The 27,402-nt window shown below is 37.3% G+C and overlaps 1 protein-coding gene and 1 long non-coding RNA gene across 33 annotated transcripts in view; both read left to right on the top strand.

The window, feature by feature from the left end:
* Window positions 1-27,402, top strand: part of EPB41 (erythrocyte membrane protein band 4.1) — a 203,104-nt gene that overhangs the window by 40,454 nt on the left and 135,248 nt on the right. The window lies entirely within an intron of this gene.
* LOC309650365 lies at window positions 11,111-26,612 on the top strand. The gene is made up of 2 exons (XR_014257543.1): window positions 11,111-15,954; window positions 16,013-26,612. It is a non-coding gene; the product is annotated as an uncharacterized lncRNA (long non-coding RNA).

The raw sequence follows: 27,402 nt of genomic DNA, 5'->3' as shown, positions 1-27,402 counted from the left end.
TTGCATTTCCATATGAACTTTAGGATCATTTCTACAAAAAAAGGCAGTTGGGATTTTGATAGTGACTGCATTGAATTTGTAGATCAATTTGGGGAATATCGCCATCTTAACACTATTAAGTCTTCCAATCCATGAACATGGGATGCTATTCTGTTATTCCATAAGATGTTATGGAAAAACCTGAATGAACTTTTGGGCCAGCCCAATAGATCTTTAATTTTTTCATTGATATGTTGTAGTTTTTTGTACAAGTCTTATTATTATTTTTTGGTTAAATTCATTCCTAAGTATTTTATTCATTTTGATGCTCTTATAAATGGAATTGTTTTCCTAATTTCATTTTTGGATTGTTTACTGCTAATGTATAGAAATATAATTGATTTTTTTTTTTACTATTTTTAAAAACTGAAGTATAGTTGATTTACAATGTTGTGCCAATCTCTGCTGTACAGCAGAAATACAATTGATTTTTGAATGTTGATCTTGTATCCTGCAACCTTGCTGAACTTGCTTATTAGTTGTAGTAGGTTTTGTGTATGTGTGTGTGTGAATTCCATAGAATTTTCTATGTACAAGATTATGTCATCTGTAAATTGAGGTAATTTTACTTCTCCCTTTCTCATCTGTATGTTTTTTATTTCTTCTTCTTGCTTAATTACCCTGGCTAGAACCTTCAGTACAGTGTCAAATAGAAGTGGTAAGAGCAGACATCCTCATTTTGTTCCTGATATTAGGGAGAAAGCTTTCTCCTTATGTATGGGATGTACTGATGTTAGCTGGAGGTTTTTCATACTCTTCATCAGATTGAGGAAGTTTCTATCTATTTCTTGTCTGTTGAGTGTTTTTTTTTTTTTTTTTATCATGAAAGGGTGTTGGGTTTTGTCAGATGCTTTTTCTGCATCCATTGAGATGATCATGAAGAATTTGTCTTTTATTTTATTGATATGGTGTATTACATTGATTGACTTGCAAGGCTGATCCAACCTTACATTCCTGGGATAAATTTCACTTTGTAATGGTGTATATGTTACCAGATTTGGTTTGCTAGTATTTTGTTGAGGATTTTTGTGTCTATATTTATAAGGGATATGATCCTGTAGTTTTCTTCTTTTTTTTCTTGTGAAGTCTGTCTGGTTTTGCTATCAGAGTAATACTGGACTCATAGAATAAGTTAGGAAATGATTCTTCTCTTAGATTTTTTTGGGAAGAGTTTGTGAAGGGTTGGTGTCAATTCTTTTTTAAACATTTGGTAGAACTCACAAGTGAAGGCATGTGAACCTCTTTGGTGGGAAGGTTTTTGAATACTAACTTAATCTCTTTATTTATTATAGATCTATTCAGATTTTCTATTTCTCGGTAGTTTGTTTTCAGGAATATTCCATTTTATTTAGATTATCTGATTTGTTGGCATAGAGTTGTTCACTTGTTTATAGTGTTCCCATATAACCCTTCCCCACCCCCCCGTAAAGTTGGTTGTAATGTCCCCTCTTTCACTCCTGATTTCTGTAATTTGAGTTTTCTCTCTTTTTTACTTTGTCAGCCTAGCCAAAGGCTTATCAATTTTGTTTATCTTTTCAAAGAAAAAAATTAAAAAAAAATTTTTGGCTGCATTGGGTCTTCGTTGCTGTGCATGGGCTTTCTCTAGTTGCAGCGAGTGGGGGCTACTCTTCATTGCGGTGCACGGGCTTCTCATTGTGGTAGCTTTTCTTGTTGTGGATCACAGGCTCCAGGTGCACGGGCTTCAGTAGTTGCAGCACGCGGGCTCAGTAGTTGTGGCTCACAGATTCTAGAGCACAGGCTCAGCAGTCGTAGCACATGGGCTTAGTTGCTCCACGGCATGTGGGATCTTCCTGGACCAGGGCTCGAACCCATGTCCCCTGCATTGGCAGGCGGATTCTTAACCACTGCACCACCAGGGAAACCCTGTAAGTGCTTTTAAGACCTTGATTTTTTCTTATATTTTTAATTCAGAAGGCCTAGTATCAGGTTATCTATTGCTACACGTTAATCACCTCAAAGCTTAGTGAGTTCAAATAATAACTATTTTATTGTTCATGATTCTCTGGACCAGGGTTTTGGGCAGGGCTTTGTGAAAATGGTTCATTTCTGTTCCATGTGGTATGGGCTAGGGCTGCTTGTCTCTACTTCATGTGGTGTAAGTACCAGTGGCTGGGCTGGAGCTAGAGGATACAAGATGGCCTTAGGTTCATGTCTGATGCCTCAACTGGGGTGGTTCATCATCTGGAGGCTTGCTGGGAAGACTGGGCCTTATATTGTGACTCTAATACTTGATAGGAAGAGTTTGTGGCTATCTTTGTAGCCAAACTACCATAGTTCTTAAAGAAATGTTAAATTGGGTGGAGAGCTTAAATCTTGAATTTAAACTGTTCTTTCCTGTTTTGGACATTACTTTCAGAATAATTCTTGGAAATGCCCTAATGAAACTTAGGTAACTAACATTAAAATATATCACCTGAAATCAGAGAGCAAAATATTTCTTGTGAAATAATTGAAATAACCAGTTTTGACGTTATGTTTGGTTGGTTCAAAGATTAGTGTTTTTTTTGGGAGTCAAGTTTGTTGGGGAAACTGTTCTAGTCTGGTTCCAATTATGTTTAATTATGAGATGAGTTATTCTAGTCCTAAGTAGGGAAACCAAAATATCCAGAGATTGGTTGTATGTTGTGTAACTAAAAGAAAATGTTTACAACTGTCTGACATGTGATATGCCAAGAAATATGTATTTGGATATTCAATGTGTTGCTTGATAAGAAAATGAAAGCATGACATTTACTTTTCTTACTGGGGACTTTTCATATCTGAAGGTCTTAATGAATTACCCATTACCCAGAGGTATGGGATATGAAAAGCACATAAGAAAATCACTAGATGGTGACTTTGGCTTTTAGAAATATTTCATAGTATTTGATAGAATACCAGATTATAATAACTTTTATTGTGGAGACAAATGATGAGGAAGAATGAGTTGAAGGTGGTTATAGGCAGGTTTTATTAGATGAGTGTTCTTTGGAGGAAAAACTTTTTTAATGAGTCTGTATTGAGTTAGAAGAGATACTTGTCAAAAGTTACCTAAGCCGTGGAGTTTTTTTTTTGAAGTTATATACTTCTGTTTATTGTTACTATAGTTTGTATCAGGGAAATCAATATGTTTATGCAAAAATAGAGTTAACAGCACTGTCACTCCTTGGTAAATAACCCTACATTTTATCTAATTACCTTTACATTTCAGCTAATTACTTATCTTCTGGGACCTGAAGTATCAATAGCTTGTTTATTCATTTATTTTTAAGCTGTGGTATTAATTTATCAGCAGAGATAGTTTTCTGCAAAAGATCCATACAAATAAATGACTTAAAATGCCTTATCATTCTAAATTTTGAAAGTAATAACTGTGGAGTTTTAGAAAATTTGGGCAATATACAAAACTAAAAATTACCCATAATCTTATCAAACATTGGTAACACTATGAACATTTTGATGGTATTTCTCTCTGGCCTTTTATATTTTCATTTGTTGAGATAATATGGAGCTTTTTGGATTTCATCCCCGCAACCCCTCTCGTAATGATTTCATTGGGAAGTCTTACTTTGTTCTTTAAATTATAATAAGAATAATAATAGGAGACTCAGTTTATTGGAAGAAAAGAGAAAAGAGGAATTCCTTCCCTACTTACATGCTAAGAGTATAGCTTTCAACCCTGGTCAATGGAACAAACGAAGAAAGTCTGATGTTAGCTTGGTAAAAGCTTTTGAAGATAACAGTTCACTTGATTCTAAGGAAGAAAATCAAGATTTCAAAATGAATTTGTAGAACCAGAATATAATTCTATTTATAAATCTATAAATTTTGGGGTAATAAAAATAGTTCTTAGTAGTGATGATATGAACTAAATTGTCTCTGATTATGTTGTAATTGGCTTTATGTCCATGCAATCCCTATTGTTACTTGGTTAGTTATCAGATGATAATCACATGGAGACAATTCTTTGTATAATATGTGTTCCTGAGGAGAACTGCATCTGGGACATAAGTCATCTTCTCCTTCTTCTCTTTCTTCTCCTTCTCCCTCCCCCTCCTTTTCCCCCTCCCCCTCTCCTCCTTCATTTTCTTCATATTGATAAAGATGGTGTATACATCTTTAAGGGTATACCTGTTACATAATATGAATTTAGTTAATGTTTGTTTATGATAATGACTACTTGTAGGCAGTTTTTAAACTGATGGTTTTTAAAGGAGCTATTTCTCCAACCCAAAATATTGTAAATGAGAATAGATGGAAGAAGGTGTCTTTTACATTGTAACATAGCAGCACTCTAAAGGACAAAAGGGAGTTTCATAACTCTAAAGGAAGAAAGGTGTTGTGGACCAGTGGAATGTATTAGGTATAGGTATTTAATGTTCTGTTTTTCTTTAAGTTAAAAAATGAGCTATAGTTATTGTATTGATGTGCATTATGAGGTTATCATTAGAATACTATCAATTGGGCTTCCCTGGTGGCGCAGTGGTTAAGAATCTGCCTGCCAGTGCAGGGGACACGGGTTCGAGCCCTGGCCTGGGAAGATCCCACATGCCGTGAAGCAGCTAAGCCCATGCGCCACAACTACTAAGCCTGTGCTGTAGAGCCCGCGAGCCACAACTACTGAAGTGTCTAGAGCCTGTGCTCCGCAACAAGAGAAGCCACCACAATGAGAAGCACGCAGACTGCAACGAAGAGTAGCTTCCGCTGGCTGCAACTAGAGAAAGCCTGTGTGCAGCAACAAAGACCCAATGCAGCCAAAAAAAAAACCAACAACCCAAAAACCTTTGGTTTTTTTTTTTTTTTTTAAAAAAGAATACTATCTGTTAACAGCTGAATGTTACCCATATTAATTATTGTCTGTTTTAGTAGGGTTCCTTAATAGATTTGGTAGCAAAATTAGAAAATAAATTTGCTTTCAGTGATACAAATCTTGTTGGGTTGGCTGAATTAGATTGACATCTAAAATTAGTCAAGGTTTGCCAGAGATGTTGTGGTAGAGCTGATAAATATAATCTTGTTTTGCAAGATGGCCTCAGGCTGCCATTATATTGATACTTGTGACTCAGTCAGAATGACCCAACTGTGACAGAGGAATGGACATGGTATGATGTATGGAAAATCTGTCTTTAAAGAAGTTGAGTTTCTGTTTCTCAAATAGATATTTTGAATGAATGTAAGAATAAAAATGGTGCTGACACTGATTTGGGTTTTTGATAATGTTTAGTAAACATTTTTAGTAAATGTTTGTTGCTTTTTTACTAATAGAAATAATATTTTTATGATTGAAATTTAAACCTTGAAGTTTATCTATTTCAACTTCTTATTCAAAACAGGAATGTCTCTTCTATCTTACCTATCCATAGACAGTTGGATTGGAACTTGTAAAAATGTGGACGATAAGCAATTTTGTGTAACTGGGCATGTTGTGAAAATTTTGGATATTTGATATTTTAGAACCCACTTTTTATTTTGGTCTGTTGATTTCCACCAGATGAAATTTTGGGATTTGTGTAATCTATAAGCAATTGCAGCTTGAATAATACTTGATTAGACTTTCACTTGCAGTAGCGACTCCACTTTTCATTTCATTATGGTAGCAACTGTGTTTTGTTTCATGCCTGTACTCCCACCTCTCCCCAGTATTCAGCATATAACTTTGATCAATAAAAATCAAGTAATGGGGCTTCCCTGGTGGTGCAGTGGTTGAGAATCTGCCTGCCAATGCAGGGGACACGGGTTCGAGCCCTGGTCTGGGAAGATCCCACATGCCATGGAGCAACTGGGCCCGTGAGCCACAATTACTGAGCCTGCGCGTCTGGAGCCTGTGCTCCGCAACAAGAGAGGCCGCAGTGGTGAGAGGCCCGCGCACCGCGATGAAGAGTGGTCCCCACTTGCCGCAACTAGAGAAAGCCCTCGCACAGAAATGAAGACTCAACACAGTCATAAATAAATAAATAAAAGAACGTGAATTTCTTTAAAAAAAAAAAAAAAAAAAAGCAAACTGGGCTATTCATTTCAGTAACAGTCAAGTGGTCTTAGTTTGCATTCAATTAAAAAAAAAAAAAATCAAGTAATGAAGAAGATGGCTAGCTGGTTCAAATCTCAAAGGGCTCTCCAAGGGTTCACTGGCCTCATCTGTGCTCTTGACATATTAAAGACATTTATAAGGGCAAACCGAGTGTTAGTGAATACTTCAGGTGTTTTATGTTTTTTTAAAATAAATTTATTTATTTATTTATGGCTGCGTTGGGTCTTCATTGCTGCACGCAGGCTTTCTCTAGTTGCGGCAAGTGGGGCCACTCTTCATTGTGGTGCACAGGCTTCTCATTGTGGTGGCTTCTCTTGTTGCGGAGTGCAGACTCCAGGTGCGCGGGCTTCAGCAGCTGTGGCACGTGGCTCAGTAGTTGTGGCTCGCGGGCTCCAGAGCGCAGGCTCAGTAGTTGTGGCGTGTGGGCTTAGTTGCTCTGCGGCATGTGGGATTTTCCCGGACCAGGGCTCGAACCTGTGTCCCCTGCATTGGCAGGCAGATTCTTAACCACTGCGCCACCAGGGAAGCCCTGTTTTATGTTTTTAATGTGCAGTGAAGTAAACCCACACAAAAGGAGAGAGGTGGAGAAGCCTACATCATGGCTGAAAGGAAAGATCCTGGGTATGGAGAGAATATGCAGAGTGAGGTGGAACAACAAAAAGTGAGACAAGGGAGGATGCATGATTATTCAGGAGTGGGCACAGAGCAGCTGCGGATATGTGTAAAAGGGGAGGCCAAATTAATGGATGAGTGTAACTTTAAATTCTTTGCTTAATTATGAATCTTAAATAGGCCTCTTAATCCCTGGAGGATGAATGGCTTTGTTTTTGTAAGATGCAACTAGGGACTCTTCCAGTGTTTAGATGCTGTTAAAAATACAGTTAATTTTTTTAAAGTGTTTTATTTTTAGTTGCCTTGCAAATACTTTTTTTTTTTTTTTAATTTATTTATGGCTGTGTTGGGTCTTCATTTCTGTGCGAGGGCTTTCTCTAGTTGCGGCGAGCGGGGGCCACTCTTCATCGCGGTGCGCGGGCCTCTCACTATTGCGGCCTCTCTTGTTGCGGAGCACAGGCTCCAGACGCGCAGGCTCAGTAGTTGTGGCTCACGGGCCTGGTTGCTCCGCGGCATGTGGGATCTTCCCAGACCAGGGCTTGAACCCGTGTCCCCTGCATTGGCAGACAGACTCTCAACCGCTGCGCCGCCAGGGAAGCCCACAGTTAATTTTAGATTCCACAGAATAAGTTGGAGATCTTAATATTTAATTTTAGGATATTTCGTATTCTGGTTAACTAACTAAATTGTTTAAATTATTTTAGTATACTGAGTAGAAGGCATTTTGGTTTGCTACAAGTTGAAGTTATTTAATAATTACAAATGTGTTTTTTTCATGTTCTCTTTAAACATTCCCCTGATTCCTTATAAAACATACTTGTGGAGATTGTCACATCTTAGCTTTTATACTATTCATACTGTAGAAATTGTATTTTGTATGTCTCAGATAATGTGGAAATTTTGTTTCTTCTAGAGAAATTTGACACGTACTTTTGAGAGAAAGCAAAGCAAATCAACAGTTCTTTGAAAGCTGGGAAGGACGGTACTATGTTTACTTGTGCTAAGTGGTGAAAATTAGTTATTGAAACTCTGAAACAGCAACTATTTGAGTGGAGCAAGAATGGGATGTCTTTTTTTAATGATTTAAATCAGCACTTAGTATCCTTTCACACTATTTTTATGTGCTTATCATGTGACATTTGATACATTAAAAGAATATATGAAACATAAAATGTGATTTAGGGAGTATAATAATAAAAGGAATGCCTGTGAACCTACTATCCAACTTAAGAGCTAGAACATTACCAGTACTATTCCTCTCCCCATGCATTCCCCTGCCTTCCCCTTAGAGATAACTGCTGCTATGTATTTTATATTTTACATTAATCAAAAAGAATAATTTTACTGTATATATCCTTAAAAATATAACATTAGTTTTGCTTGTTTTGAGCTTTATGTAAATGGTGTATTTTGAATTCTTCTGCTATTTGCTTTTTTCCCTCTACATTGTTTCTAAGAAATTCATTTATGTCACTGCATGTGATTGTAGTTGATTCACTTTTACCACGGTATAATATTCCATTGTGTAACTACCGCACAATCAATGTGTTCATTTTCCTGATGATAGACATTGCAATGCTGCAGTGAACATTCGTCTACCTATCCTCTTGTATTCGTGTGTGTGTTGGATGTGTAGCTGTGTTTGAGCACCTCAAAGTTTCTCTAAGGTAGATGCTTAGAATTGCTGGGTCATAGAGCATACATGTTCAGCCTTACAAGATAATGCCAGGTATGGTACTAAGAACTAGTATTTAATAGTCAGAATAATGCATGACTATCTACAGTTTAATAAAGAAACGGTGGCTTAGAGATGTTATGTGTCCAAGAAGCCACATAGGTAGCAAGTTGGCTGAACAGGTTCAGACTCATGTTTGTCTGATTTAGAACCAGACTCTTAAATGAAAAATTGTTTTGCCTTTCTGTGGTAAGTGTCCATAATCAGGTTTTAGATATGGTATAACGGGATGCTTTTTAGTGTGAATGTGTAAGTCATAGATCTATTTTAGAGAGTAAAACCTATGTGTATATTAAAAAAAAAAAAAACTTTCTTGGACCCATGAAGTGAGGGACCTAGTCTTCTAAATTTATGCTCTACCAGCCTTAACATATGGCTTCTATTCTGAAGGTCATAAGATGATTACTTATACCCTAGCCAGCCATCTGTGTTCTAGGCAAGAAGGCAGCAGGAAGAAGGGTAGAAGGCCAAAGGGCAATGACTTCCATTTATATCCTACTGGCTGCCTCTATCTGTAAGGAGAGCTGGGAAATGTAGCCTTTTAGTTGGGCACATTCTGCCCTTAATTTTTGGGGATTTTGTTAATAAGAAAAAGAGAGAGACATCTAGGGTAGGCACCTAGCGGTTTTTGCACATGTATATCAAGACCAAGTGAAGAAATACAGCCCTCTTCCATTTACTAAGGATGGTATTATAGATGTTGCTTTTTAATTATTGAGAAAAATGTGTTTATAAAAACCTACTTCTATACATCTAATTAGTAATCAGGTTGAACCTGACATCAGGTTGAACATTAGGTTGACTCATGAAATTTTAATTTATTTTTACATTATCCCAATGTATTAGTGCTTAGAAGTAGCACAGGTATTAAGCAAAAAAGATACCAAAAAATGAAGTGATTTGAGTTACTTGGAGGAATTGAAGCAAGAGACTGAAAGGAGTACAATAATAGAGCAGAAACAAATCAGTTAGAAAAGACTTGAAATGAGAGGATAGCTATATGGCCCAGGCAGACAGAAGTGGTCTAGAAAAAAAGACACTAGTTTCTGAATATTTCTTGAAATCAGGAGATTTCAAACTTGGAAGTGATTTGAAGATTAATGTTACCTACCCTTTGAAGTCAACCTATGGAGAAACAGAGATGACTTTGTCTCCTTACTCATGAGGAGAACAAAGAAAAAGATGTCCAGTTCATGTTGGGGATATGAGCAAGGGTAGGACTAGAAGAAAAACAAAATTGTAGCCTGTATTAAACTGGGCCAAATTGAATTGTGTAATGGGACTTATAATCCACTACATAATGTGGTAATAGAAATTTTCTTCTGTTCCTGGACTATAGGGACACTTTTTTTTTTTCCAGTTATCAAAGTGATACATGCTCATGATGATAAATCTGGAAAATACAAGAAAGGGGAAAGGAAAACATCCCTTCACAGAAAGATAACCACCATTTCTTCAATAGTATATTTAAACCTACTATATCCATAATGTTGGTGTTAGGTTATCAATTATGTGTGTTATGTACATTTCAGAAGGAAGTATTTACAGATAATGGCTGCTCTCTGGAAGTTTTTTTCTTCTTTTGCCCATTTTTTCCTTTTAATAAATTTCTTGTATAAATTAGGATGAAGATAAAGATATAACTTGTCTTTTCCTGGAAACAATGTGACAGATTTCATGCAGGACCTCAGCTGTGGTTTCTGTATCACCCCATTTAGGAAGAAGTTGATAGAGTGGCTCAAGGGAAGAAGGAGCATATGTATATACACTATAACCACTTAATAATGCCTTGGGCAGCTGAGGTCATCTACATAATTATCTGTATGGACCTAGATACTGGCATGGTAAAATACTGGTCATATCATTGTTTTCTTAGAGAATTACAAAGACTTAGGAAGGCTGAGCTATGTACTTTAGCCATTCCTTTCCTTAAATTGCAAAGTACAGTATTTAGATTTGTGTTTTTAAGCTCTAAAAGTACTAAATATACTTATTTTGAGTCTTTTCCTGATTTCAGTATTTCAGGTAATATCAATACTTGGAACAAATGTTACTGTCACAGCTTTGCCAGTCTCTTTTAACTTCATTTAGTTAAAAACTTATAAAATTTTTGGATAATTTTAAACATATATGATAGAATAGTTAACAGTATACATATATAATAGAATAATTAACAGTATAGTATAATGAACCCCAGGTACTCATAACCCAGCTTTGACAGTTACCAACTCATGGCCAATTTTGTTTCATCTCTATCATCCACCTGCTTTTCTTCCCCCCGTGTTAATTATGCAGTAAATCCAAGACATGTAATTTTATCTGTAAGAGTTTGGTATTTCTTTAAAGATAAGTACACTTTAAAAAGCATTAGAGGGCTTCCCTGGTGGCGCAGTGGTTGAGAATCTGCCTGCCAATGCAGGGGACACGGGTTCAAGCCCTGGTCTGGGAAGATCCCACATGCCGCGGAGCAACTGGGCCCGTGAGCCACAGTTACTGAGCCTGCGCGTCTGGAGCCTGTGCTCCGCAACAAGAGAGGCCGCGATAGTGAGAGGCCCGCGCACCGCGATGAAGAGTGGTCCCCACTTGCCACAACTAGAGAAAGCCCTCGCACAGAAACGAAGACCCAACACAGCCAAAAATAAATAAATAAATAAATAAATAAAGTAGCTATTAATTTAAAAAAAAAAAAAAAAAAGCATTAGATTCTGAACTTTCCATTAACCTGTGTATGTGTGTGTGTGTGTGTGTGTGTGTGTGTGTGTGTGTGTGCACGCCAGTGGTGAGTGATGTCATTTCAATCACATTTGCAGTAGACTCTTACAGATTAGACATGCTGGTTAGTGTGTTAAGATGTTTTTAGTTCTTGAGTAACATTTTCTAAGGAAAGGCTCTAATTTCATACAATATACTAATATTTCTATTTTACACTTCACAAATCTCCCGCTTTTAGAGCTTCAAAATCTTTCACTAACTTGAAAAAACATACAGAAGTGTGATTCAGAGTCCCCATGTTTAAGGCCATGTTCAATTTAGTTCGAAAGTGCATTTATTAAATAACTCCTCTGTGTCACCGGCAACAAAAATGAGTTACGCACAGCTCCAATTCAAGGCGCCCGGCCTCATAAAGTGATTCTTTTCTTTTTTTTAATTTATTTTTTGGCTGTGTTGGGTCTTCGTTGCTGCACTCGGGCTTTCTCTAGTTGTGGCAAGCGGGGGCTACTCTTACCTGCGGTGCATGGGCTTCTCATTGCAGTGACTTCTCTTGTTGTGGAGCATGGGCTCTAGGCGCACGGGCTTCAGTAGTCGCAGCACGCGGGCTCAGTAGTTGTGGCTCGCGGGCTCTAGAGCGCAGGCTCAGTAGTTGTGGTGCATGGGCTTAGTTGCCCCGCGGCATGTGGGATCCTCCCGGACCAGGGCTCGAACCCCTGTCCCCTGCATTGGCAGGCGGATTCTTAACCACTGTGCCACCAGGGAAGAGCCTCATGAAGTGATTTTCAATCTTAAGGTTAAGATTTTTAACCCTTATTTTCAACCTTAATTTTCAACCTCAATTAATAACCATTAATTATGTAGACTCCTTTTAGGTGAAACATTTTAGCGGATCTTCATGTGATACTAACCATAATTTTAGTAATTCTTGATTAACAAAAATACATGACAAAACTTTACAAATTAGTAAATCTTTTAAGTATATTTTGAGTTTATTAATCATAGCAGTATCTATATACATTTGAAAAACAGTAGTATATATCAGAGCCATTATTTAGTCTACAGTCAGTAGTGGTGCATATGGCTTTTTGAACTCCTCATTATAAACTCCAAAACCTCCGAGGGCCCTTGGGGCCTTTACTTCCGATGAAGTAAGTTGGTTATTATTATTACTAGTAATAACACTTGCTAATGCAGGCACAGTTACAATGGGTATTTGTACAAGAATGGAGGAATTTTCCTTCCTATTGCCATAGTGGAGAAGGGGCAAATCTTTTCTTCCTACTTATATTGTAAATTAAGTGTTTAAGGAGTGAGTTGTATTTTCTTTACAGTCTGATGATTTATTCTTGTACTTGGTTCTCCTCCATTTTCTGCATGGGTGTGGGTGGAAACTTGACAAGGTTAGTGACAAGCTGTGGAGATTGAGTGAAAAGTAATGCTGGGTGGGAGTCAGAGGAGACTGGATGGGAATGGGAATGTAGAACAGGATCCAGAGATCCTGCATATATATGTTGTCTGCTTAACTGTCTTAAGAAGCACCGGTTAATCAGTTTGACTGAAAAAGATGACTTTATAGAAAAATCACTGTAAACTGTTATGTAACAAACACTACAACTTTTGTAGTAACTTGAGAAGAAATTTCCTTGACAAATGTAGTTTACTAAGGATTGCTTTAGGACCTGTATTCATAATTTTACTTAGTCTCAAATAGATTGTCTCACTCCTTGAAATTAGATGTGTATGGAGTAAGAGAAAGGGATGAATCAATCTGCCTTAAGTGTTGTGAGTCAGTTGCAGCTGCTGTGTAAAGTGCTCCAATTTAGCTATTGAAGACTTGCACGTGCAAAATATTTCTCATTTGTTAGGAACACACATGGCTGTGTGTGTATACATGTCATTGTGCTGTAGGCTGTTCTTTATTAGAAAAATATAGATTCCTGTGGGGTACTAATTACAGCTTTGGCTAGCAAGCTGCAGAAAGGCAAATAACAAAGGCAAGGGAAAATATAAAGAGAAAAGAGGGAGAGATCTGGGCTTTGCTGTTTTACACCTCTTGCATAAATGAGCCATGGTGTGAGTAAACACAGCTGTATGGAAAAATTAGTTTTGAGGAATTGAAAGTAAATAACCGCCGGCTCATTCAGCAGATCTAAGAACAAGAACTTTTTCTTGAAACTATAGAACTGTCACAGATTGACCTATTTGTCTCTTGAAAAGTTGCTTGACAGATTAATCTTTGTGTTGGGTTGCAATCAGAATTACTAATATTGCCTTTATACAACACATAACCACAAATAAACTTTAGGAATTCCACAATTAGAGAATTATGTGTAAAGGTTTAATATTTATATTACTATAAGATAATTCACAGTAAGAATCATCAAAAAATATTGAGCACCTACTGTGCAGTTCCTCTGATTAGGTACTGTGGGATATACAGATATTTAGGATACAAACTCTGCCATCATGGAGTTTGCAGTCTAGTTATATACATGAAATAATAGAGGACAAAGCAGAATTTAATGAAATGCTGGATAATGTGATATAAACAAGCTCTCTAAATTCCAAAAAGAGGAAGAGAGATTACTGAGGGCTAGAGTTTAGGGAAAACTTCCTGGAAGAGCTGCAACTTGAGTTTGGCCTTGAAATAGCAGTGAGAATTCTATAGGCAAGACATGAAGAAAACATTGCTTAAGAAAGATTAGATTGTGTGTAGTGTGAAGAATGGATAGGAGTGTGGTTGAATCTGGAATAAGTCAGCCCTATTAGGAGGCTTTTGCATTAAAGCTTGAGTTGGTGTGGGCAGTGTATCCTGTAGGTACAGCTTAGGTCTGTCAGATCTGGTTTGGCAGGATAGAACCACACTATGCAGTAAAAGCCTTTTCCACGAGGCATGCTATGCAGGGGAAGTTAGAGAACATTTGAAATAGTTTCTAGACATCTTCATGGGTATGCACATTGATTTTGCTAATGACTGATTGCCTCTGGATAATCCATTTTCCCTCTCCTATATGGAGAGACTGTCAAAATTAAAAAAAAAAGAAGAAAGGAATGTTCAATCTGCCTGACAGAAACATAACAAGAACATTTTTATAACAGGCCATTGGTTTTAAGAATGAGTCTTTAAAAATAGCCCATTTCACTATGGGGAAAAAGAATCAATTTCAGTGAACATTTACAGTTAGTGAACCTGTGCTGTTCCTTCAATTCTTCATACCCTCTAGTTTGATTACCTTAACCTTTTACATAGTGGAAGTTACCATTATAATTCTAGCAAATATCTTTCTGTGCTGTTTTCTAACCATGAGCACGTATTGCTTTTATTTATTTATTTTTAAAGTCAACAGGTATTATCCAGTCAGTGGGATTACAGGATTATTTTTATTTTCTTCATATTAAAAAAACTAATGCTTTAAAAAAAATGTATGTCACCTTTGAGTAAAACCTGTGACATGTATACAGTGGAATACTGTGAAACTATTAAAAATAATGAGCTGGATATTTATGAAAAAATGTCCAATATATCTTAAGTAAATAAAGGCATTTAGGTGAAGGGATTAATTATGACTGGACAGATTAGAGAAATTCTGATGGAAAACATGGCATTTGGGCTGGACCTTGAAGGAGGATTAGAATTTCAGTAGGTGGAGATGCAGGTATAGGATATTACAGAGACAGAAGCAAGGAAGGGCAGGTTCTTTTAGGAAATAGCAAGTAGTTGCAGGTGGGACCTGTGGGAAAAGAGACTAGTATTCTAGTCACTTTAGTAGGGTGAGGGCAAATCACAGCCAGGCTGAGGTGCTGTGGGGAAGGAGTTTGGATTTTATAGTGTAGCAACCATGGAGCCTTTAAAAGTTTGATCTTTCAACTAAACGAAATAAATGAATAAAAGAATGGCATGATTAAATCTTTCTTTTAGGAAGATAACTTTTGTAGCAGGAGGGGCTGGAAATAGTAGCGGGCTATTTGTAATATTCTTGAGTGAATTAGAGCCAGGACAGTAAAAATGGAAACAAATAGTTGTGGAGATAGAATCAATAGGATTTTTCAACTGATTGGATTTAACTAATTGGGAACAAAAAGGGGAATAGAAGAATCCAAAGTATTGAGTTTGAGAAAATAGAACTACATTCTTCCCTGCCTTCTTGAAGAAAGTACAGATGGCCCTCCATATTCTCAAATATGGAACCTGCAGATAGGGAGGATCGACTGTACTTTCATATAAGAGACTTGAGCACCTGTGGATTTTGGTATCCATGGGATACCCATACCCCGCAGATACTGAGGGACAACTGTATATGGAACTGAGTCATCCTTTTATTGGCGACTGTGGATTATTATGAACAATAAGAAAGACCTTGATCTGTGTAGGATTTATTACCCCTACAAATGGTCAGGATTGCTATACCTTTGAATTTTTTGTGTGTCTCCTTCCTCGTTATACACTGTTATTTACTTTCAGTATGTACATCTAGTAGAATCATAACTTCTACCTTTAATTATACAAATAAGCTTATTAGAATTAGGCTTAAAAGAAAGGTAATGGGCTCTGAATAAGGGCCAAGAGAAGCTTTCCTATATGATAGAGTAGTGTTTATTTTTTATTTATTTATTTTCTTTTTTCCTTTAACATCTTTTTTTAAAAATTTTTTAAAAAACTTTTAAATTTTATTTATTTATCTATTTATTTATTTTTGACTGAGTTGGGTGTTTTGTTGCTGTGAGCGGGATTTCTCTAGTTGCGGCGAGTGGGGGCTACTCTTTGTTGCGGTGCACGGGCTTCTCACTGCGGTGGCTTCTCTTGTTGCGGAGCACAGGCTCTAGGCGCGTGGGCTTCAGTAGTTGTGGCACGTGGGCTCAGTGGTTGTGGCTCGCGGGCTCTAGAGCACAGGCTCAGTAGTTGTGGCCCATGGGCTTAGCTGCTCCGCGGCATGTGGGATCTTTCCAGAGCAGGGCTCGAACCCGTGTCCCCTGCATTGGCAGGCGGATTCTTAACCACTGCGCCCCCAGGGAAGCCCTCCTTTAACATCTTTATTGGAGTATAATTGCTTTACAATGTTGCGTTAGTTTCTGCTGTATAACAAAGTGAATCAGCTATATGCATACGTCTATCCCCATATCCCCTCCCTTTTGCGTCTCCCTCCCACTCCTCCAGATGGTCGCATAGCACCGAACTGATCTCCCTGTGCTATGCAGCTGCTTCCCACTAGCTAGCTATTACATTTGGTAGTGTATATATGTCGATGTTACTCTCTCACTTCGTCCCAGCTTACCCTTCCCCCTCCCCGTGTCCTCAAGTCCATTGTCTACATCTGTGTCTTTATTCCTGTCCTGCCCCTAGGTTCATCAGAACCATTTTTTTTTTTTAGATTCTCTATATATGTGTTAGCATACGGTATTTGTTTTTCTCTTTCTGACTGACTTTGCTCTGTATGACTGACTCTAGATCCCTCTACCTCACTACAAATAACTCAATTTCATTTCTTTTTATGGCTGAGTAATATTCTATTGTATATATGTGCCACATCTTCTTTATCCATTCATCTGTCGATGGACACTTAGGTTGCTTCCATGTCCTGGCTATTGTAAATAGTGCTGCAATGAACATTGTGGTACATGATTGTTTTTGAATTATGGTTTTCTCAGGGTATATGCCCAGTAGTGGGATTGCTGGGTCATATGGTAGTTCTATTTTTAGTTTGTTAAGGAACCTCCATACTGTTCTCCATAGTGTCTGTATCAATTTACATTCCCACCAACAGTGCAAGAGGGTTCCCTTTTCTCCACACCCTCTCCAGCATTTGTTGTTTGTAGATTTTTTGATGATGGCCATTCTGACTGGTGTGAGGTGATACCTCATTGTAGTTTTGATTTGCATTTCTCTAATGGTTAGTGATGTTGAGCATCTTTTCAAGTATTTGCTGGCAATCTGTATATCTTCTTTGGAGAAATGTCTATTTAGGTCTTCTGCCCATTTTTGGATTGGGTTGTTTGTTTTTGTGATATTGAGCTGCATGAGCTGCTTGTATATTTTGGAGATTAATCCTTTGTCAGTTGCTTCATTTGCAAATATTTTCTCCCATTCTGAGGGTTGGTTTTTCGTCTTGTTTATGGTTTCCTTTGCTGTGCAAAAGCTTTTAAGTTTCATTAGGTCCCATTTGTTTATTTTTGTTTTTATTTCCGTTTCTCTTGGAGGTGGGTCAAAAAGGATCTTGCTGTGATTTATGTCATAGAGTGTTCTGCCTATGTTTTCCTCTAAGAGTTTTATAGTGTCTGGCCTTACATTTAGGTCTTTAATCCATTTTGAGTTTTTTTTGTGTGTACGGTGTTAGGGAGTGTTCTAATTTCATTCTGTTACATGTAGCTGTCCAGTTTTCCCAGCACCACTTATTGAAGAGGCAGTCTTTCCTCCATTGTATACTCTTGCCTCCTTTATCAAAGATAAGGTGACCATATGTGCGTGGGTTTAGTGCTGTTTGTTTTAACTCCTATGGTGTCTGAGGTTTTAAGATGAAGACCTTAGGCTAATAAGGTGTTAAGTGTGCTTGAAGTATTTTCTATATTTACAGAATATCCTGGTTTATAAATAGGTTATACCTTAATAAATAATTAATAAAACCATAATTTGGAGATTAGTTCTCTTTTCCCATAAACAATGTGTTAAATTGGTTGAGTGACAGACTTGTTGAATGAAGGAGATAGTAGCACACTAAAGCTAGAGAACACTGATTTAATGAATTTAAACCAGGCTAGGAATCACAGCACCTGATTTATGGTCCCAGCTCTACCATCCTAGGATCTTGAATAGGTCATGTTACTCCTCTGAGATTATCTTTTTAGATAAAATGGGAATAATATCTGTTCTATCTACTTCATAGGATGAAGTGACGTAACACTGTTGACTGCTGAAGTTGTGTCCTTCCATGTGTGTGTTAATGTGTAATACACTTCTCAAGAATATGTATATTAATGTTTACGTCATGACATATTTTCATGAAGGAAAAATAAAAAATTCAACTTTATACTAGTGTAAATTACTAAATACTCAAGTTCGAGTCTCCCTTTCCAGATCCAGATCCAGATCCAGATCCAGGAGTTCAGTATATCTTGAGAGTGCTTTTAAATCTTTAGAGGAAACTCTCATCAGTTTGCTCTTCTTTTGTGAGGAGAGCAGACTGGTTCCACCTCTGTATAAATCATATAATGTGTTGCCTTTGTGTCTGGCTTCTTTCACTTAGCATAATGTTTTCAAGGTTCACCTATGTGGTAGCATGTATCAATACTTCATTTCTTTGTACTGTTGAATAATATTCCACTGTATAGATATATACATACAACGTTTTGTTTATCCATTCCTCAGTTGATGGACATTTGGATTGCTTCTACTTTTTGGCTATTATGAGTAATGCTGCTGTGAACATTCATGTACAAGTTTTTGTGTGAACATGTTTTCAATTCTCTTGGGTATATACCTAGAAGTGCTGAGTCATGGTAACTGTGTTTAACTTTTTGAGGAACTTCCACATTGTTTTCCACAGTGGCTGCACCATTTTACATTCCTACCAGCAAAGTATGAGGGCACCAGTTTCTCTACATCCTCAACAACACTTGTTGTTTTCTGTTTACTTATTTATTTTATTATTTTTATAATAGCCATCCTAGTAGGTATGAAGTGGTATTTCATTGTGGTTTTGAGTTGCATTTCCTTAATGACTGGTGACGTTGAGCATCTTTTCATGTACTTGTTGGCCATTTGTATATCTTCTTTGGAGACTTGTCTATTCAAATCCTTTGCCCATGTTAAAATTGGTTTATTTTTCTTTTCATTGTTGAGTTGTAAGAGTTCTTTATATATTCTGGAGACTAGACCCTTATTAGATATATATTTGTAAATATTTTCTCCCATTGTGTGGGTTGTCTTTTCACTTTCTTGATGTTGTCCTTGAAAGCACAAAAGTAAAACTTTTGAGGAAGTCTAATTTATTTTCTCCTTGGTTACTTGTGCTTTAGGTGTCATATCTAAGAAACCCTTGCCCAATCCAAGGTCATGAATATTTACACCAAGTTTTCTTCTAAGAGTTTTATAGTTTTGGTTTCTATATTAGGATTTGATGCATTTTGAGTTTATTTTTGTGTATGGTGTGAGATAGGGGTCCAGATCCATTCTTTTGCATGTGGATATCCTGATATTATTGTTGGGGCAGTTATTCTATCACTAAACATATAGGAATCACATATTTAAAAAAATTCTAAGATACTACCAGAAATGTGTTATAAGAGAAATGGCTATTTACTTTTGTACGCCATTAACTTCTGTTCAGCTTTTCTCTCTGTTAATAATACCAAGATATTTAAAAATCTAGGTTTTTATTTGACATAAATCATCAGCTAAAGGCAAGTCATGTTTCTATTTTGTATTCTCATGAAAAGGAAAGAATGACATGTTACTGATACATAATAAAGTATATTGACTGGTCCTGAGAGAGTTACGCCCACACTGTTCCACTGGCCTGTCATTGTTGGACTCCAAGTACCAATATTATGCTATGTTTGTCAGTAACTAGAATTGATAATCTTTTGAAACCCTGTCTCTTTTTATTTGGTATTAAATGTTTTTATGTTATTTTGATATTTGCTTAATCTGTTCATGTAGACTGTATTAAAATATACTGAATTCTGAAGCAGTATATTTTTAAGAGAAAGTATACTTATGACAATACCATGAAACTACTTACTATAGATATATTAAGATGTATACATATAAAATAGATAACGTATAGATATAAAACCATATTCCACTTTAATGTAGCAGAATGAATTTACTAGCTAATACACCTGTCATTTATATAATTTACAAATGTAATATGTAAAACTTAATCTAATTTTTCTGTCGGAATGATAGCTGACATTTACATGTATTTCTTATTTAATCCTAACAACAGTCCTCTGAGTTCATTACTATTTTTCAAATGAGATGACAGAGGTTTAGAGAAATTAAGTAATTTGCTCAAGTTCCCAGTTTAGAGGAAGCAGAGCTGGGATTAGAACTCAGGTCCATCAGAATTCAAAGCCCATTGCTCCTCAGTTGAGGTCCTCATGACTTTTGTTTGTGTAACTGCTAGAGCATTTATTGCTCACAGTCTATGTTGAACTGTCAATAGTCGGGTATGGGTTTCTCTTTTGCCACAGATTCCTATTTTTTTTTTTATTAGGTAAAGTTAAATAAGTGTTGGCCCACATAAAGGTGTTTTCTATTCCTTTGTTTAAAGTTTTAGGCATTTATTTGTTTTACTTTTAATAGATGACCTTGGGAGTCTTAGATATCTTTGTGTTCTTTGTACCTTGTACTTGGTAGGTGGCAGTAGCATTTATTGAATTAAATAGTAATAGGATTCTTGACATTTAAATAAATCAGTTTTCATTAGGTAGAAAAGTTTCAAAAGTAAAACAGCTTTTTAAAAGGAGGTAACAAAAACAACCCACAACCAATACTCCTCCGTCTTTCGAAGTGCTAATGCCTATTCTGTTAGCACAAATGGGAAACAGTTGACTATTGGGAAATGCCATTGGATCTAGAAAGCCTGATGAGGGCTACAAGCTGCAGTCAGTAAAATCTGAATTGTGTGTGTGTGTGTGTGTGTGTGATTTTAACTTTGCGTGACTGACTAAATAAAATGCAAATATGAAAGAATCATGTCAACTTGCTGGGAATAATAGAAAAAACATGGAACTGAGAGCCTGGGTTTGGGTTTGGGCTTTGTCTCTAATTAGCAGTAACAGCCTAATTGTATGTCTGTGCTCCTTGAGGAGAATGGATCAGCAGGTTCTTAACCAATTGTTGGGAAGTTTTGTTTTTGAAGATTTCTGAGGAGAAGGTCAGATTCTTTCATCAGATTCTCATGACAACAAAAAGATTAAGAATCACTCAACTAGATGATTTATGAGTTCTGATTGAGGTTTAACATTCTCTGATGCTTCATTATAATCCTGGTTAGATCAGTTTACATATCCAAGGTTAAGTATATACATTTGTTGTGTTTACACTCAAGATTGTTTTTGAAAACTCAGAATGACTTTAGCAGCTTTATGCTATTTTGGTTGTCCTGTAGACTCCTTAACATGTCTAAAAACAGAATAACCATCTTTCACTTTAAACGTATTTCTTCTTTTAAACTTGTACTTTTTCCATCTATTGCTTTGGTAAAAACCTGTGCATCAACCCTGATTTCCTTTCTCTCATGACTTACAGTCAGTCACCAAGGCCTGGCCACGTTACTTTATGAATAATAATTGCTACCATAAAGTTAGTATTTACCAAGAGCAATTACTGTACTAAGTGATTTACATTTTCTCATTTAATCCTTGCAAAACACTGTGAAGTAGGGAAGATTTTACATATGGAGAAACTGAGGCTTAGATAAGTTAATTTGCCAAAGGTCATATTGCCAGTGAGTAGATTTTCTGACCCTAAGCTGGTTGTAACCCACTCTGTCAAACTGTCTTTCCTCAGTAGTTTTAGAATCCATTTACCTTTTCTGTTTCAACAATCTTGTCTCAGGCTATAATGATCTTTCATCAAGGCTGTTATGAGAGTTTTTCCTACTAGTCTCTTTGTTTCTGTTTCCTCCTATCTTCTCTTTAAGGATAGGAGCCACATCTAGGTTTTCAGCATGGTTCCTAGAATATTAGTTACTTAATTCTGGGAAAAAACCCCGTTTTCGATATTGTAAATCTCATTGGCCTCCAATGAGAATTTTCTAATACTGTTTAAAAATTTTCATATAAATAATACAGAGAAGCACTTTATAATTACTTTTACTTTTAAAAGAATTTTTTGGAAAGTGATTTCCTGATAGGGTTTCTTATGGGGTAATATTACTTAAAAGAATAGGTCTTAGTCCAGAGACTGTATCAAAGGGAAGAAGATGAATGAATCAGATGTAGATATAGAGTGAGTTAACAGTGTTTCTGGGTATCTGATTTGGTTCATGATCCTCTTGGCAGCACTGACACACAACCTCAGTTTTTTTAGAACACATATGAATGCAGAATGACCTAGAGGTTAGGTAGGAATGGCTAGGTCTGCTTCTCTCTGGACTCAGACTCCTGGGAGCTGACCCAGAACTATATACCCTTAGGGAATCTGAGGTCATTGCCATTTGCCATCGATCCCCATCACTCTGATTTCCTTCGAGTGTTACCTTTGTTAGAGACTTATCTGGACTACACAAGAAAATATTTGGAATAAACGAGCATTTTCAAGGTTTTGGCATATTAATTTCCTTTTGCTGCTAGGCAACACAGTAATTTTTTTTTAAAGTTAGTTGTTATTGTTATTTTTTTAAAAATAAATAAATTTATTTATTTATGTATTGGCTGCATTTGGTCTTCGTTGCTGTGGGGGCTTTCTCTAGTTTCGAGCGGGGGCTACTCTTTGTTGCGGTGCGTGGGCTTCTCATTGCAGCGGCTTCTCTTGTTGAGGAGCACGGGCTCTAGGCGCGCAGGCTTCAGTAGTTGTGGCTCGTGGACTCTAGAGCACAGGCTCAGTAGTTGTGGCGCACGGGCTTAGTTGCTCCGTGGCATGTGGGATATTCCCGGACCAGGGCTCGAACCCCTGTCCCCTGAATTGGCAGGTGGATTCTTAACCACTGCGCCACCAGGGAAATCCCAGCAACACAGTAATTTAGCTGATTGTTTTGTAATTAAATTACAAAAACATTTTCCTATGAGCAAATGTTTTTCTTTAAAATAGTATTTGTAACTAAAAGAAACTTTAGCAGAGTAATACAGGGCCTTCCCTGGTGGCACAGTGGTTAAGAATCCGCCTGCCACAGGAACAAAGACGCAGACGTAGAGAACGGACTTGAGGACATGGGGTTGGGGGGGAGCTGGGACGAAGTGAGAAAGTAGCATGGACATGTATACACTACCAAATGTAAAATGGATGGCTAGTGGGAAGCAGCCGCATAGCACAGGGAGATCAGCTCGGTGCTTTGTGACCACCTAGAGGGGTGGGATAGGGAGGGTGGGAGGGAGGCTCAAGAGGGAAGGGATATGGGGATATATGTATACTTATAGCTGATTCACTTTGTTGTACAGCAGAAACTAACACAACATTGTAAAGCAATTATACTCCAATAAAGATTAAATAAAAAAGAAAGCTTAAAAAAAAAAGAAAAGAATCCGCCTGCCAATGCAGGGGACACAGGTTCGATCCCTGGTCCGGGAAGATCCCACATGCTAAGCCTGTGCTCTAGAGCCTGCATGCTGCAACTACTGAAGCCCACGGCCTAGAGCCCGTGCTCCGCAACAAGAGAAGCCACCGCAATGAGAAGCCTGTGCACCGCAACAGAGTAGCCCTCGCTCGCTGCAACTAGAGAAAGCCCGCGCGCAGCAGTGAAGACCCAGAGCAGACAAAAATAAATAAGTGTATGTAAATAAGCCTTTTGTATTCTTCTTGAGTGTGTCTGGAGTCTGTTAATTTCTTTATCCTTCACCAAATGATGTGCGTACATCTTTTATCATGAGGAAAGTAGTTTCTGGCCTTTGAGCATATCAATATCAAATTTCTTTCATTTGCTCATTTATTTCTTCAACTGATATTTATTGGCGCAGCATTCTAGGTGCCAGGGATGCAGCAATGAACAAAACAGGCAAGATTCTTTGCTCCAGTGGAGTTTATATTCTAGTGGGGTAGATGGCCAAAAAGCAAATTAGTAAAAACTATATAGTATGTCCTTAAGGAGTAGTAGTTACCACAGAGAAAACTAAAGTAGAAAAAGGAAAAGTCAAGTGCAGTGGGGGCTCCAGTTTTAGGTAGGGTGGTCGAGTAGAGCCTCACTGAGAAAGTGGTATTTGAGTAAAGACCCAAAGGAAGCAAGCCTGGTGGCTACCTGGGAAGCAGCTTTCCAGGCAGAGGGAACAGCAAAAACAAAGGCCGCAGTCAGAGTGTGCCAGCATGTTTAAGGAACAGTGGGAAGACCCGTGTGGCTGGAGCAGGGGAGGTGGTGGGAAAGATTCTGGCTTTTTTTTCTGAACGATATGAAATGTCACTGGAGGGTTTTGGGGGCAGTGGCTGGGATTTCCCATTCCATTTGGGTAGACCATGGTATTTGAATTAAAAGCATCTTTCAGGATATTCGGTGTTAGCTTGAGGTCATTGTAGCTAAGATCATGTGCATTGTTATCCCCAGCTCCAGAGGAACTCTGATTTAGTTCATAGGGATTAGGCCTTATGACGGAAGTAGCATTGGCCTGAAGGTTTTAATGCCTATGCTCCTACCTCCCAGGCTTAGTTATTAGCCGAGTTAATAGTTATTAAGTTGTTTGTTATTAAAGTCACTATTAGCTGAGTGACCTTAGGTAAATGACTTTGCTTATCTTTTTTGAACCTTAGTGACCTCATATTTCAATGAAAGATAGTTGATAAGTAAGGTATTTTTCAGTTGTAGATTTACATGATTTTTTAAATTAATTAATTAATTAATTAATTAATTTTTGGCTGTGTTGGGTCTTCGTTTCTGTGCGAGGGCTTTCTCTAGTTGCGGCAAGCGGGGGCCACTCTTCATTGCGGTGCGCGGGCCTCTCACTATCGCGGCCTCTCTTGTTGCGGAGCACAGGCTCCAGATGCGCAGGCTCAGTAGTTGTGGCTCTCAGGCCCAGTTGCTCCGCGGCATGTGGGATCCTCCCAGACCAGGGCTTGAACCCGTGTCCCTGCATTGGCAGGCAGATTTTCAACCACTGCGCCACCAGGGGAGCCCGACATGATTTTAATAGTGATACCAAACTAACTAAAATGAAGGGATAGCCATTTTAACACTGGGTTATCAGTCAGAAAACAAAAAATATATTCCTCTGTTGGATCATAAACTCGTTAAAGGCATGAATGAACTATGTCTTATTCATTTTTGTATCCCCTGAAGTATCTAGAAAGTGCTTTTATTTATTCAAAAATTACTTGAGTATCAATCGTGATAAACGCAAAGGATGTAAAGATTAGCAAGACAGATATAGTTGCTGCCTTTGTAAAACATTTTAAGCAAGCAATTACAATATAGCACAGTGTAATATATATGAAAATATTAGAACCACAAGGGTACACAAGAGGGATACTTAGCAAGGATTTGAAAAGTCAGAGAAAATGTACTCTTCTCCTTTTTTAAAACTGTGGTAAAATATACATAACATAAAATTTACCATCTTAACCATTTTTAGGTGTACAGTTCAGAGTCATTAAGTATATTGATGTTGCACAGCCATTACCACTATCCATTTCCAGAGCTTCTTTATCCCAAATAGAAACTCTACCCATTAAACAGTAACTTTCTATTCCTCCCTTCCCCGAGCCCCTGGTAACCACTGTTCTACTTGTTCTCTCCATGAATTTGACTACTATAGGTACCTAATATAAGTGGAATCATATAATAGTCATCCTTTTGTGTTTGCCTTATTTTACTTAGATTAATGTTTTCAAGGTTCATCCATGTCATACTAGTATATATCAGAATTTCTTTCTTTTTTAAGGCTGAATAATACTCCATTGCATATATACACCACATTTTATCCCTTCATCTTACTCTTGCCTTTATATTTAGATAACTATATAGTTTCTCCCTTCAGTCTCATTATCCTCCAGAAAAAAAAGATCCTCACTTCTTTTGGTGGATTATCTAAAGTTATGGTTTCTACAGAATGGCCATCATCAAAAAATCTACAAACAATAAATGCTGGAGAGGGTGTGGAGAAAGGGGAACCCTCTTGCACTGTTGGTGGGAATGTAAATTGGTACAGCCACTATGGAGAACAGTATGGAGGTTCCTTAAAAAACTAAAAATAGAACTACCATATGACCCAGCAATCCCACTCCGGGCATATACCCTGAGAAAACTATAATTCAAAAAGAGTCATGTACCTGCACTTTCTTTGCAAGGGTCAGAGCAAAGAGCCAGAGGTACTTACTATTCCTCCTGGTATTTGTCCCCAAGTGGCTTGCATATTCCCAGAGATTTCTGGAAAACACTGTAATTTTAGAATATATATTTTTTAATATTAGTAATATACTCTTTTTTTTTTAATTAAAAAAAAAAAAAGAGTCATGTACTACAGTGTTCATTGCAGCTCTATTTACAATAGCCAGGACATGGAAGCAACCTAAGTGTCCATCGACAGATGAATGGATAAAGAAGATGTGGCACATATATACAATGAAATATTACTCAACCATAAAAAGAAACAAAATTGAGTTATTTGTAGTGAGGTGGATGGACCTAGAGTCGGTCATACAGAGCAAAGTAAGTCAGAAAGAGAAAAACAAATACCGTATGCTAACACATATATATGGAATCTAAAAAAAAAAAAAAAAAAAAAAAATGGTTCTGAAGAACCTAGGGGCAGGACAGGAATAAAGACGCAGACATAGAGAATGGACTTGAGGACACAGGGAGGGGGAAGGGTAAGCTGGGCCGAAGTGAGAGAGTGGCATGGACATATATACACTACCAAATGTAAAATAGATAGCTAGTGGGAAGCAGCCGCATAGCACAGGGAGATCAGCTCGGTGCTTTGTGACCACCTAGAGGGGTGGGATAGGGAGGATGGGAGGGAGACGCAAGAGGGAGGAGTTATGGGGGTATGTGTATATGTATAGCTGATTCACTTTGTTATAAAGCAGAAACTAACACACCATTGTAAATCAATTATACTCGGATAAAGATGTTAAAAAAAAATAAAGTTATGGTTTCTAGACTCCTCATCATTCTGGTCATTGGATACACTCGGTTTGGTTAATGTCCTGCTTAAATTGCAGTGCTCAGAATGAAACAGTATTCTGTGGTTAACTATAAGGAATGCGGTGGCTCAATTATTTCCATAATCTGGATACCACACTTTTATCAAAATATGTTAATCTTTTTAGAAACCACATTGCATTTTTGGCTCATAAGAAATTAAAAAAAAAAAATGCTACCAAGTTAAGTTGCCCTCATAATATAATTATGTAATTCTTTTAAAATTTATTGTAAAATATTTAAGAACTAGAAAGAGATAAACATTACCCAATTTACAAAGTAGAGCATAACTGATACAGCTGAGAGTTCCTGTGGTACCTCTCTCCAGTCTCATTGCTCTCCCTGTCTCTGGAGGTAACCGCTCTTCTATATTTTGTGATTGTGCATTTCTTTATACTTTTGTTACCTGTGTGTTTCTAAGCAGTTTATATGATATTGTATGTTTTTCAATTTTATGTAAATAGTTTTACACAAAATATATTCTTTAATAT

The sequence above is a fragment of the Balaenoptera physalus genome, assembly GCF_965194825.1.
Source record: "Balaenoptera physalus genome assembly, chromosome: 1".
Lineage (NCBI taxonomy): Eukaryota > Metazoa > Chordata > Mammalia > Artiodactyla > Balaenopteridae > Balaenoptera > Balaenoptera physalus.
Note: the sequence above shows the minus strand (reverse complement) of the source record. Positions and strands in the feature narration are given on the sequence as shown.